General features: G+C 41.9%; 1 long non-coding RNA gene across 1 annotated transcript; it reads right to left on the bottom strand.

Moving 5' to 3' along the window:
- Positions 1–9,539: 9,539 nt before the first annotated feature.
- Positions 9,540–10,630, bottom strand: LOC144379647 (uncharacterized). The gene is made up of 3 exons (XR_013442975.1): positions 10,560–10,630; positions 10,221–10,320; positions 9,540–9,764 (listed from the first exon to the last, which is right to left on the bottom strand). It is a non-coding gene; the product is annotated as an uncharacterized LOC144379647 (long non-coding RNA).
- Between the last annotated feature and the right edge of the window lie 582 nt (positions 10,631–11,212).

The following is an 11,212-nucleotide window of genomic DNA, read 5'->3' as shown; positions in this document are numbered from 1 at the left end:
CTGTTGGTTTTCATTTGGGGTGGGGGGTTCTTTTCTCTTTGTCTTGGTTTTGTTTTTTGGGGGGGGGGGAGGGGGCATCCTGGATCGTGTGCCAAAGCATCCATTGCTTTCTTCTCACTATGACTTGTGGGTTTGAGAAAAGAAAATGGAGCTCGCATTTCTCATTCTTCCTCCATTTCTCCATCTCCCTCGGGTGCGGCCTCCAGGGTCTGCAGGGGGGCCACCGAGTGGGAACGGTGTCTTTTCCACTCAGATCCCAGCGAAATGCAGGAGAGACTCCAAAATATCTAGGGCTTTGCTCGATGAACTGTCAACACTGGCAGAAGCTGTAATTGTACTCACTGTCCACACCAGAGCTTGGGATTTTTCTCAGTCTGCTGGCCACGTACATGGAGAGCTGACCAAAACTAATTTTATAATATAAACATAAACTGCACATTTGGTTCAATACTTACATCGATGTTATGCTTCTGTGCAAAGCAATTTCTCTCAGAAGTCTGATAGCCAAAGAAATGTCTCAAGATTTCAGTCAAAACACACACATAGCATGCACACAGCCACATGCACGCACACAAAGACAACAGGCCAAAAAGAAAGGGATGGTAACTGGATCCTTAGAGGCCATCATGTATCCTGTAAGTCCCATCTTTTCTGCTACTCTTTTCATTCCAGTAGGGATGGCAGACTTTTTTCAGGGCAGGGGGAGCCATTGTTCTTGGGATATACATTTACAAATGGAGCAGAAAGTTGGAAGATGAATTTAAATGATTGGGATTGGGGGCTGGATTCTTGAGGGGAACAGAAGTTGTAACAGTGAAGTACCTCCACCGAAAGGAAAATTCTAGAAGCGGCTTATCTAACACGTCAGAGTAGCCTTCACCATTAGAACGAGGGGATTAGTTCCGTTTTCAAAATAACTTACTCGAAAGGTACTTGGGCCAGAATCACCTGATGAGCCAGAAGGAAAAGGTGAGATATGAGGATGGCCGGGCAGGTGGTCAAGCGGTTCCGCCAGGGCCAGGCACAATGCATTTGGTCTAAGGAGCCGGCAAAGGGAACCACCGATCTGCCGGCTGTCTCGATGCAAATATTCTCGAGTCACTAGTTACTAATCACGCTCATGTCCTCTCTAGAAGTAAATTGTGAAAGAAAGAAAAAAACTAAACCCTCAAGTTGCCCAGCTGAACAGAAATGTCATCTTCCTCCCCTAATGCTCTCCCTCCCCTGCGGGAGTGTGAGTTTCTTCTTCTGTGGGGCCCTTTGCAGGTGTCAGTGCGATGGCAGGACTGTCCCCACCCACCCACCTGCCCCCGCCCCGCCCCGCCCCCCCGCCAGACGGTTCCTGCGCCAATCAGGAGACCACCGGCAAGGAAACTCAAAAGGAAATGCTGCGGGTGGAATTATTTGCTTATAAAGGCATTTCCAATCCACCAGTCCGAGGCTAACTGGACCACAGCTAACTCGATCTTCAATGCGAATGACATCATGGTACACATTTCACCACCTCCAAAACTGCACACAAAGACCGACAACCTGGAAATCCAAAAATGTATCGATTAGACAGATTTTGTGTTCCCCTCGGACCTGCTCTAAATTCCATCAAGAGAGGCTCCCCAGGAAGAGAAGTTAACCAGAGGACATATGATGGATGCTAAATGTTTAAACATACGCCAGCAACAGTTACATAAGGCCTGCTCCGTTCGGAGATCTATAATTGGGAGGGTATAACTAGGACAGTGAAAATATAAAAGAAAAGTAATCTTCCAGAGTGGAATAAAATAGAAATATATTCATCCCACAGTCGTAAAACCATTCATGTGCAGTGATTTTTTTTATAGTTTTATAATTTTGTATTGTTTTATAAATTATTTATAAGGTGTTGTAATGCTTCTTATATTAATTTTTTACAGATAAATTTTTTGCTACAAGGCATAAAAAGGTGCCTGAACAAATTCTTAGGAATATAAATTATACTGTGTGACTTGTAAGTCTTCGGGACCTCACCTACTGCTTAATTTTATTATGACATTTCTTATTTCCACTTGTAAACAACTTCGTATATGCCAGTAACTCTTAAGTGTCTTTTATGTTTCCATGAACTGAAGGATAAAGTTGCCACTAACAAAAAATAAAAGCCACTTCGGGCATATGTGATTGTATTTCAAGCTTCAATATTTTTCTTACATAGTCTTAAATTATGGTCATGTTCATTTCCTTCATTGTCTGATAAAAAAGCGAAAGGACTGATGTTCTGTTTCACCCTTGTTTGTGGGCTTTTTTTCAACCAAAAACCATATTGAACAACTGAGGGTTTTAGTTGTATTGCAAGGTTTTGGTTTCTATATGTTGTAATCACCCAACACTACCACGCATACACACGCATACACACACATAACACACACACACACAAACACACACACACACACACCCCACAAGAGAGAGAACAAAAAAGCAAAAGGAGCTAGGAAAAAAGAAAACCAAGTAGAGGCGTATCAAAGAACTCAAGCTATAACCAAAAAGAAATTGTAAAATGCCTTTGCTCATCTTCTCTACGCTGGACCAAAGCTCAATATTTGTAGGTATATGCACATTGTATAGATATGGCTTAAATGTTGCTGACAATCTCGCAATACTAAACTGTTCCTATTTTAAGAAAAAAAAAAAGAAATACAAACTGTTCATCAGTGTTTTACCTCAGCACTCTACTTGTACCCAGTTAATGACCAAGCTTAAAAAAATGGAGAAAAAGGAAATTGATTTTCATTTCAATGTTTGAGTGTAAAATCTGTTTGGATAACATTTTGTAATGAGCTTTCGTCATGTGGTTTGCTTGTCTTCAACTTGAAATTATGTGAGGCACATTTGTTTTATTTGTTGTTAAGAAAGTGATTTTTTTTTTCTTTTTGTCCTACGTGCTGTGATCTAGACTGGTCACCAGGGTCACTGATGAGGCCCCACAGAGAGCTGCCTGCTCCCGCATGGGGGAGGCAGCAGGAAGGAGGGCAGGAAAACCTACTGGGTTGTTCTGGAAAAAAAATCATCATGATGAGAAATTGACATGATGGACTTGTGACCGAGAAGCCAAACTGGATATTTAAAAGCTCCTTACTTGCTCTGACATTGAAACCAAAGCTGATTTATCTGCACAGGTTGCTTAACGTTTAAAAAAAAAAAAAAAACTGACAAAACTGTACTTAATCTAGAGCAATATCCGTATGGTCAGTAAAGCTGCACTTTGTGTGTTTCTTAACAGCTTCAGATCTGTCACTTTTAATTTGTACCATAAAAAATAAAGAATTGTTTGACATGAGCTTCTAGGCTAAGTGTGTCTTGAACTCAGATATGTCATTGAAATTATAAGCATGTAAATGAGCGTGTGTTATAACCCCGGGTGTTAAGAAAAGGAAAGGGTTTCAGGCAGACTGGTTAATATCATGATTATTTCAACTTTTCAAATAAAATACTAGATAAATTAGGACTCCACTGGTTGCAGGTTACAGAAATCCAACTTAAACTTGTGGAGACAAAAAAAGCCAATGGTATTTGACCTGACGCAGAAGTCCTGCTGGGGACCTCGAGCACCGCTGGATATGATGGTTCCAAGGACATCACCAGCCTGCCCCTGCTCCGCTTCCTTCCAAGACGGAGACCCCAGATGTGGAGTCTTGCACCTGTCTCTAAATGAGGCGCCATGTTGGGGGATGATGTTCTGGAATCGGCCACTCAGGGTCACAGACCCACCCTGTCTGTGGTCAGGGGATGGGGCCTCATGATGACAACCCCGTGGGGCCCCCGAGGATGAAGGAGGAAGTCTCCACAAGAACCTGAAGATGGAAGATGGCAAACCATAGCAGGCAGACAGAAGAACCCACAGCCCCCCGAGTCTCCTACGAACACCCAGCCGTGTGCCAGGTACTGCAGAGGATTCTGCTGGGAAAGAGCTTTTGCTGCTCCTAAGCAACGCCTATCATTGCATGTTCTGGAACATTTAGGCATTTAGCATGTGCTCCTGACGAAGTGTAATGGAAGAACGAGAGGTGAGTTAACGTCGTTTTATAATTTACTTGATCAAAAGGAAGATGGGAATATCTTGCTAAAATGCCAGTAAAAGGTTTTTTTAATTAGAATCACAATCTGCATACTTTTAGTGACCTTCAGCAAACATTTCTTACGCTACATGGAGGTCCATATATCAACTTCATGTTGTGATTGATAAGAAGTGCTTTAGGACAAGCAACAGAACCAAAAATCGGAGGGCCCATACATTATAAATAGGCAACGAAAGTGGCCAGGAAGCTCCAGGATGGATTTTTAAGAAGAGCAAAAGGATGCTGATGCTTCTGCCCTCATGGGTAGAGAAAGATAAAATACAGTCCTTGTCAAGCTCTCTTTCCACGTAAAGTCATCTAAAAATACTCTGGGCAAAGGCCATGCCCATCATTAAACCTATTGTTATAAAATATGTTGGATAACATATCTTTAAAAAGGTAGCCATCTCAACTATACTCAAACTAAAAATAAAATAAGTATCTCAAAGAGATATTTGGATTTCCATCTTCATTACGGCACCATTCACAGTAGCCAAGATATAAAAAATAAACTGTGTTGTCTTTTGTTCATTATAAGAATGCTTAATATACTAAAGGGACACAGTTTGGGCACCAGGGTGGCTCATTCAGTTAAGCGGCTGCCTTCCACTCAGGTCATGATCCCAGGGTCCTGGGATCGAGCCCCACATCGGGCTCCCTGCTCAGTGGAGAGTCTGCTTCTCCCTCTGCCTCTGCCCCTCCTCCCTGCTTGTGCTCTCTTTCTCTCTGTCTCAAATAAATAAATAAAATCTTTAAAATAAATAAATAAATAATTTATTATTTATAAAGGACACAGTTATTTCAACTGTCAAAATAAAAATCTAATAGTTTCCACCACCCAACCTCTGCACCTTAAGCAAAGCTGGGTTCTACTGTCCTGCTGGACCGAAGAGAAACACCAGCATAATAGCAACTCAGGGTCATAATTGTCTCCATTCTTTTTTTTTTTTTTTTTTTAAAGATTTTATTTATTTGACAGAGAGAGACACAGTGAGAGAGGGAACACAAGCAGGGGGAGTGGGAGAGGGAAAAGCAGGCTTCCCGCCAAGCAGGGAGCCCGATGGGGGGCTCGATGCGGGGCTCGATCCCAGGACCCTGGGATCATGACTTGAGCCAAAGGCAGATGCTTAACGACTGAGCCACCCAGGCGCCCCAATTGTCTCCATTCTTAATAAGGACATAATAATACAATATTTGGGCAACAACCACTGATATAAGTATAATTACATTGTAACTATATATCTGAATCATTGTACCAATAAACTTTACCTATTAGAAGTCATATGACAGGGCACCTGTGTGGCTCAGTCGGTCAGGCGTCCGACTCTTGATTTCAGCTCAGGTCATGATCTCAGTCGTGAGATCGAGCCCCACATCTGGCTCTGCACTCAGTGGGGAATCTGCTTGAGATTCTCTCTCCCCCTCCTTTTGCCCCTACCCCCGTCCTCTCTCTCTCAAATAAATAAATGAATCTTTTAAAAAAAGAATTTATGTAACAAAATATAATAAAAGAGACAACAAAATAATTTAAAAGAAAAGAAAAAATAAAGATACCCGTCACTTAAATTCAATCATTCCATATTCCACAAATATGTGCTAAACACTTCATATGTGCCAGAAACTTTTTGTTGTGAAAACTCAGAAATGAACAAAATGAATCCTTGCTTTCAAGAAACTCATATTTATCATGCAAAAACCAGTAATACTTCTCCAGAAACCAGAATCATCCCATGTTTCTTGTATTATAGTATTTCACAAATAAAATAAATTTCATAATTAAAATGATGAAACACAGTTCTGAGGCTGCCTTTGAAACAGTAAATGAATGGGTAGACCACGCCTCTGTTACAAGACAATCACCAGTATCTGTTTTAAACAATTCCAAAAGCTATTGCAATAAAATTTTCCACTAAGCCAAACATATGCACATAATCTATTCAGTGGCAACTGTAGCAGGACTATGGCTGATGAATGTAATCAAAAATCCATGGTTGGAAAGAGTTCAGAAGGAGGCTGTCACAAAGTAGATGAAACCAGCTCCTCACTAACACACACAGGTCTGGGCTCCTTATTCATTCTTCGGCCCTTTGAAAGGAGTCTGAGCAGACAGCCCTTGAGAACCATTCAGCTTATCTGCAATACCACAAGGAAAGTCATGGTCAAGGGAAGAAGACACCTATGGAGGGTTTTTGGATGTTAGGTGAACAGATGAAATATTGCTGTGTTTTCTTAAAGCAGATGGTGGACATAATTTACACTCTTCTTTATGGACACTCTCCATCTATTTGCTTTATCCTTATTAATGGTTTCATCCATCAGCCATCCAAAGCAGAGGTCTGGAATTTATCCTGACCCCTGTACACACCCACATACACACCCCCAAGTCACCGAAAATGCTGGCAATTGCACCTCAAGAATCCCTTTTGACTCTGTTAACCCGAAAATGAAGAGCTATAAGAAGCAAATGAGCACTTATTTGTTGTCAGAGAATTGCAATTCGGGGAGCATAGATTCAGATAGAAACCCAGATGGTGTCCCGCTTTTAGGATGAAGCCAAGGGGTTATTACGAGGGATGGGGGCAATTACATGAGTGGAGGGGGGTCGAAAAAGGTTTTCTATAGGTGTTAATAAGCTAAGCTGCTTGGGTTAAACATTCTATCTTCAGAAAATCCACAACCACCGGTCTTGTGATCAGGATGTCCATTCTTCCACTGACTTCTCAAGCAATTGCTTCAACAACTGCCATTTCGCCCAGGCCAAACAAAGACAGGTAAGGCAGTTTCTCTGCAGCGGCCACTTTCGGTCTATTTAAAAATGGTTCCAATCATGTCAATTCTTCACGACTCTGTCTCCTGCTCTCATGCCCCACTGCCACTACGTAGCTCACACCTGCCCACCTCTCACCCGGACCACCATGATATGCTGCTCCTACCCATCATACGTGTGCCACCAAAGAAATCATTCTACAAGGCCAATATGAACATATTTCTCTTTTATTTAAAATCTTCCCAGGACACCTGGGTGGCTCAGATGGTTAAGCGTCTGCCTTCAGCTCAGGTCATGATCCCGGGATCCTGGGATCAAGCCCCGCATCGGGCTCCCTGCTCAGCGGAGAGCCTGCTTCTCCCTCTCCCTCTGCCTCCGCCTCTCTCTCTCTTTTTCTGTCTCTCATGAATAAATAAATAAAATCTTAAAAAGTAAATAGATAAATAATAAAATAAAATCTTCCCAATGTTTGCCATTGCCTTCAGAGTGGACAAGGAAATCTAGCCCAGCATACAAGGCCTTTCAGGACCCGGCCCCCTTGTTTACTTCTTTGGTCTCATCTCTCATCAACTCTCAAACCAATTTCTCCAATACCCAAGGAACATTTTGTGCTTCTGCTTGGCATATGTCCATCCCCTGCACTGTCAGCCTATCCAACTTCTACTCACTCTTTAAGACTCGATTCTATTCAATTCCACAAATAGTTATTCTACTGTATGCTGGGCATTGTGCTGCCTTCATCAGAGCATGCACTGAGTCTGCGTATTTATCAGTCACCACTTACATGCTACAGAATCACTGACAGGGACCTCTAAATGCCTACAGATTTGGCTGATCTATGGACTTGTAGTTTGGCAATATATTCTTTTAGCCAGCTGTCATTTGTATGTGACAGATCTTCCTGTCTGATAAGAGTAACAATAATTTTATATTTGTATAATTTTCAAAGTTCCTTCATGTACACCAGTCCCCCCTTATCCGCAGGGGAGATGGTCCAAGACACCCCTCCCCGTGGATGCCTGAAACCGTGGAGAGTACTGAATCTTATATATATACTATGTTTTTTCCTATACATACATAGCTATAATAAAGCTTAATTTACAAAGTAGGCATGGTAAGAGATTAGTAACAATAACAATAAAGTACAATAATTAGAGCAATATACTGTAATAAAAGTTATATGAATGGGTCTCTCTCAAAATATCTTATTGTTTGGTAGTCACCCTTCTTCTTGTGATGATGACAGATGATAGAATGCCTACGTGATGTAGCATTGAGCTACTCCTGACCTTCTGAAGACACGTCAGAAGGAGGCTCATCTGCTTCCAGACCATGGTTGACCACGGGCAACAGAAACCACAAAAAGCAAAACCGTGGAGAAGAGGAGACTACTGTATTTTTTTTTCATTTGCTCCTAACATAAGCCATTGGAAGTGTAGTAATTCCTATTTTATAGGTGAGAACTAAGAATCATAAAAGTTAATGGGCTTGACCAAGACCCCAGACTTCATGAGCAGAGCTAGCATTTAAATGTATTGGGAATTGGAGTATTCACCAAGGTGGGTACACACTGAACCCCAGTGAAACAGCATCTGACACGACCATGTCCCTAACCCACCAGTGTCCAGTGTCTGATCTCTGGTATAGCTCAGGAAAGGCTGTGTTGAAAATAAATTCCAAAGATCTCATTACCAAATCCACTATGATTCAGGTGAATATAGCCTGAATGATTACTGCTGCTTGGCAGACACAGTAAGATACATAAAAGGAAATTAGAAATGCCTCTATATGTCGTGCCATTCCATTATCACCGAGAGTCAGGGGCTCCAGGTAAGAATACAGAATTCTAATTGTTCCAAAGGCAAAGGTGTTGAAATCAATTGAAAAGTGAAAGTTTCTAAATCCCACACGTTGTTTAACTAATCCCATCAGCAAGTGAAGAACGTGGAATAAGTGTAGAATCAGGAAGCTGGCCTCAGACCTAGGGCAGGGAGTCCACTCCAGAATTTTCTTTGATACCCCCGTGTTACCCTTAAGAATTCTGGTTGTACTCCCAGCTGTTAAGTGCTTCTAGCTTCCCCAGACGTGCTGATTTGTCATTCAGGAACAAGTCACACTCTCTGCTTTATTTGTATTACTACAGTCTGGCATCTGTGTGGCAGCCTTTGTATGTGTTAATGGGCTTCATTATCAGGGGCATTATCTCCGAAATTGCCGATGTGTCTAGGATGTTGGGCCATTTGCACATATACCATGGTAGGGAGGCCAATATAATCACACAGATCCAGAAGGGAAGTAGTTCCAAAAATTGAACTTTAGTGCAAGAGTAAGACACCCCCCCGTATGCCATGACAACAGTAGTGGTGAACTGTACTTCACAGGTGTGATGTCCTTCACAGATGCTCTTATTAAGATGCTGGATATAAGCAGAAAAGAGACAGCATTTCTTAGATTCCTACCATATAAGTATGCACTCTTATCTGAGATTCGCAGTCTTGCTTAGACTTACTTATGCTACCAATAAACATTCTCATAGAGGAAGATCTATCAAGACTTACTTACATCCAGACTGACTAAATTCTTTTTTTTTTAAGATTTTATTTATTTATTTATTTATTTATTTATTTATTTATTTATTTATTTGACAGAGAGAGACACAGTGAGAGAGGGAACACAAGCAGGGGGAGTGGGAGAGGGAGAAGCAGGCTTCCCGCCGAGCAGGGAGCCCAATGCAGGGCTCAATTCCAGGACCCTGAGATCATGACCTGAGCCGAAGGCAGACACCCAACAATGGAGCCACCCAGGTGCCCCCTGACTAAACTCTTTAATGCATCATCAAAGTGGATCACTGGGCCTCAGACAAGTTGACTTTGGATCCAGTGGTTCTGGTCACTTGGGCCACATCATGACTACAGATGAAGGACAAGATGCCAATTGGGAAACATTTTTGTTGGTTTTGCTTCCAGTTTTTCTTGTTGTTGATATCTTATTTTGTAAGTTAATCTGTTTGTTGGAGGAAAATCAGAAAATCCTAAGAAACAAAGATACTTCCATTGTCGACATATTATAGGTCAACTGATTATCTTTATATTGCTCTATTTTCACATGTATGAGCTTCTTTACATGATTGTCTTGAACTACAGAGACAGAGGGCAAATTAGGAAATCAAAAATAGAACTCATGTATCTTAAAATCCCATCTCTGTGTTAAACACTGCAGCTGTATGAGTTGTCCAAACTTAGTCATTCTTCACCCAGAATTTTAACTAGACCTATCACGCAGCTCATCTGGGAGGAAAACGCAACAGCCCCTGGTTGTCTGGGAGATGTGATACCTGAGGCCATCTCCGAGCAGGCTTTACTAACCAGTCAAGTGGTGGTCGTGAAGAGAAGCAGGTGTCCCCAGGTATTGGCAGGACTGTAGTAGCTGACATCATGAATTCCTTCGTAGGATGAGACCCTCTGCCTTATATTAAAAAAAAAAAAAAAAGGTTTTATCTTCAAACAAGTCCAAACCATATCAACACTTTGGAAGACCATATCATGCACCCCATGGGGAGCCAGTCTAAGCTGTAACAGCATAGAAAGACAACTTAAACCCACCAAACCCATTCCCTGACATCTAATTTAACAACACACGCCCCAACACACACACATCAGATATTTTTAATTGTTTCTTTCCAATGACACAAGCTTCATGCTTACCTTCCAACTCCCACTATGCCATCAATGCTCAGCTCCTACTTCTGCTTTAAATGGAGGGAGAAATTCTGCCCAGGCTCCTGGCCCTCCTTCTGGAAGGTGAGAGTACAACTTGTCTTTCCAAAAATGAATGTGGCTCAAGCACTTGCCATGTATGATTGTATGTATTCTTTATGCCTGCTTCTAGAGCTATCAGACCTCTCGGGAGGAACCAAAAGAGGAAAATGAAGGCTCCAAGAAGACAAGAACAGAAAATGTCTGTTTCACAGGAAACACTAACCTCTGAGAGCACTATTTATATTTCCTGCAAAGAACAAAAAGCTGGGGACACCCCAAAGCCACCCACCCTGCCCTTGGAGGAGCAGCCAACTGACTCCACTTCTTCTAGCCCTTTGTTTTCTGCCACTCTTTTTAAAACTTACTTTTCCTTGCTTTCCCCAAAACCAAAGGGGTAAGAAGCATCATCAATTTCGCCAGACGAGACCATTCACTGTTCCTTGCACACACTTCCTCAACTTTCTTAGCCAGGGTACCCTCCTTACATTTTGTGTCCTCGTCTTCTTGCTCCTTCCCTATTCTCACATCCAAAGCCCGATCAGCATCCGAAGTCCAGATGAGAAGCCTGGGATGTGAAAAGATAATAATCATGTAATTGA

Source organism: Halichoerus grypus, chromosome 12 (assembly GCF_964656455.1).
Source record: "Halichoerus grypus chromosome 12, mHalGry1.hap1.1, whole genome shotgun sequence".
Taxonomy (NCBI): domain Eukaryota; kingdom Metazoa; phylum Chordata; class Mammalia; order Carnivora; family Phocidae; genus Halichoerus; species Halichoerus grypus.
Note: the sequence above shows the minus strand (reverse complement) of the source record. Positions and strands in the feature narration are given on the sequence as shown.